The 2,508-nt window shown below is 56.4% G+C and overlaps 1 non-coding gene across 1 annotated transcript; it reads left to right on the top strand.

Moving 5' to 3' along the window:
• The first annotated feature begins 1,689 nt into the window (after positions 1-1,689).
• On the top strand, positions 1,690-1,763 carry Trnak-cuu. Its single transcript has one exon. It is a non-coding gene; the product is annotated as a tRNA-Lys (tRNA).
• The last annotated feature ends 745 nt before the right edge of the window (positions 1,764-2,508 follow it).

The raw sequence follows: 2,508 nt of genomic DNA, 5'->3' as shown, positions 1-2,508 counted from the left end.
GTTTATTGGATCACCAGAGCAGCGGGTCACGTTCAAGTCGACTGATGACGACACCCTTGAGCAGTGCAATATTACAGGCGCAGACGCATTCGGATATGTGTTGAATTTCACTGCTTCAGCGATCCTACTATTTCAAGTCAACCACCACCAGACTTGTGTTGCAGCGGACTGTGACTCGGCTACTCGGCCACAGGCCAAGCAGCACTTCCTTTGATTTCCTATTTTTCAAGACTCTAACTAACTAGAAGTGGGCACTGAAGGCCTAGTCAACAATGACTCATGAAATCCCTACCTAGGAACCTGGGGTAGAAGATGCTCCGACTCAACTCCTGGTACGCTACCTGTTTCGAGTCCCGACTACGCAACATTTCTCAGAAGAGAAGAATAATTTGTAAAATCGGAACGAACCTTGCTCAGCATAGTAACATTGCACCAATATCTCCTTAACCCTCAAAAATAAAAAAAGCAAAAAAAAAAAGGCGTTAGGACTGTAGGTTTCCCTGCCCACAGCCTGGAAGCCCCGGGTTCTCGTCCGTGCGGTCCACCCCGGAAGAACACGTAAACACAAGGAAAGATTTCTTACGTCTTCTTTAATGCCCGTCTCTATCCCGAATCCCCTGTGCCTCCCCCCCAGCTGCGCCCTGCCGGCGCGTGGCGCTGCCGTCGGGCGCCTTGCCCTCTGCCGGCGCGGTCAGTGTGGCGGCGGGCCACCACACTCCTCCCCCCTTCAGGGGGTGCCCGGGCCCAGCTCCAGCTGGTCCAGGAGCAGCGCGGGGTCGGGCTCGTTTTCCGCGCCCCGGAGTGCCCCCGGGCGAATCCGGCGCAGAATAACCAGCGCGGCCGCGGCGTCGTCCTCCGTAAGCGGGCGAAACAACGCGGCCAAGGCCGCGTCTCTCACCGCTCGGCGCGCAGCGTGCAGGGCGCCATGTCGGTGGTGTTCCCAGTGGACAATTAGCACGCCGCACACCGAGCAGAGAGCGGCGCGCTCCTCCTCGGTGAAGGGCGCTGGAGGGTCACTGCCATGGCGCTGCGCCAGCGTCCGTCCACGGAACGGAGGGGGGGTAGAGTCGGAGGACTCGCCCACCACGGGCCGGGGCTGCTCCACCCAGGGAGCCCTCGACACGAAGCCCACGGGGGCTGCGGAACGTTCGGGCCAGACGACCCAGGTCGCCGTCCCGGGAACCTCCATGCCCGCGGCACGGACGGAGGCAGGCACCGTACGGGGCGCCCGGGGCGCCTGGCTCTGCCTGTTGCTCCCCTGTGCGCCACCTTGGGGTGGGGGGGGGGGGGGGGGGGGGGGGGGGGGGGCGGGGCGCTGGTATGGCGGGTCCCTTTGGCGGTAGTTTCGAACCATCTGGGAGACAAGGCAAATCAGATGGGCATCTCTAATAAAATGAGATATGTTATCCGTTAGGGAAGAGATGTACACGAGGACGGAACACTGACACGCGACCTAGCCGTCGCCTCGCCTCTACTAAAGTGAGATCTGTTATTCATTAGGGAAGAGATGTATGGCGAGGACGGAACACTGACAGGCGACCTACCCGTCGCCTTACCCTCTAAGAACCCAATGAGAACTTATTCAGCCGAAATAAGTGGTCGCGCCGCTTGATGGTGTCTTTCCAACTGCAGCAGCAAGGACCCTCCCGCAAGGTGCCCCCCTGCTCCTCCCCTCCCTAACGTAAAATGGCCCGGCTAGCTCAGTCGGTAGAGCATGAGACTCTTAATCTCAGGGTCGTGGGTTCGGGCCCCCACGTTGGGCGCCAATGTAGGTTTCCCTGCCCACAGCCTGGAAGCCCCGGGTTCTCGTCCGTGCGGTCCACCCCGGAAGAACACGTAACAACAAGGAAGGATTTCTTACGTCTTCTTTAATGCCCGTCTCGATCCCGAATCCCCTGTGCCTCCCCCCCAGCTGCGCCCTGCCGGCGCGTGGCGCTGCCGTCGGGCGCCTTGCCCTCTGCCGGCGCGGTCAGTGTGGCGGCGGCCACCACAGCACTTGTATTTTGTTTTTCGGGGAGAAGGGGGGGGGGGGGGGGGTTATTTCTCATGAAAATGTAACGAAATATGTTTCATGTTGATATTATCGCGATAAAAAGAAACATTCTACATGTATTTGATAAAGGAATAGAGATACTGGTGAACAAATGTATTGCGCGATACAGAAATACATATACGAAATGTATTGCTGAAATACGATACTGCCCAACCTTGTAGCAGTTGAAAGCTGACATTATCAAACGCATAAACATTTGCCAAAAAAAAATAAAGCTAAATGCCTTAAAAAAAAAAAAAACACTGATTTTACTAAGCTCACGGTGCTGGATTGCCTGGGGTGACTCGTAGCGTCCGCAGCGATCCATCGCCAGGTGAAACAAAGTATGCAGAGACAAAGGAAATGAAGAGGAATCCGCTAGCTTGCTTGCAAGCCTAATTCACCTGAATGTAAAAATATATAACACAGAAAACAAGCATCGGAACGAAGACCAAGTAAAAGGCGGACTTACACGT

This window comes from Ixodes scapularis, unplaced genomic scaffold (genome assembly GCF_016920785.2).
Source record: "Ixodes scapularis isolate PalLabHiFi unplaced genomic scaffold, ASM1692078v2 PGA_scaffold16__2_contigs__length_2301149, whole genome shotgun sequence".
NCBI lineage: Eukaryota > Metazoa > Arthropoda > Arachnida > Ixodida > Ixodidae > Ixodes > Ixodes scapularis.
The sequence above is the reverse complement of the archived record's forward strand: the minus strand, read 5'-3'. Positions and strand labels throughout refer to the sequence as shown.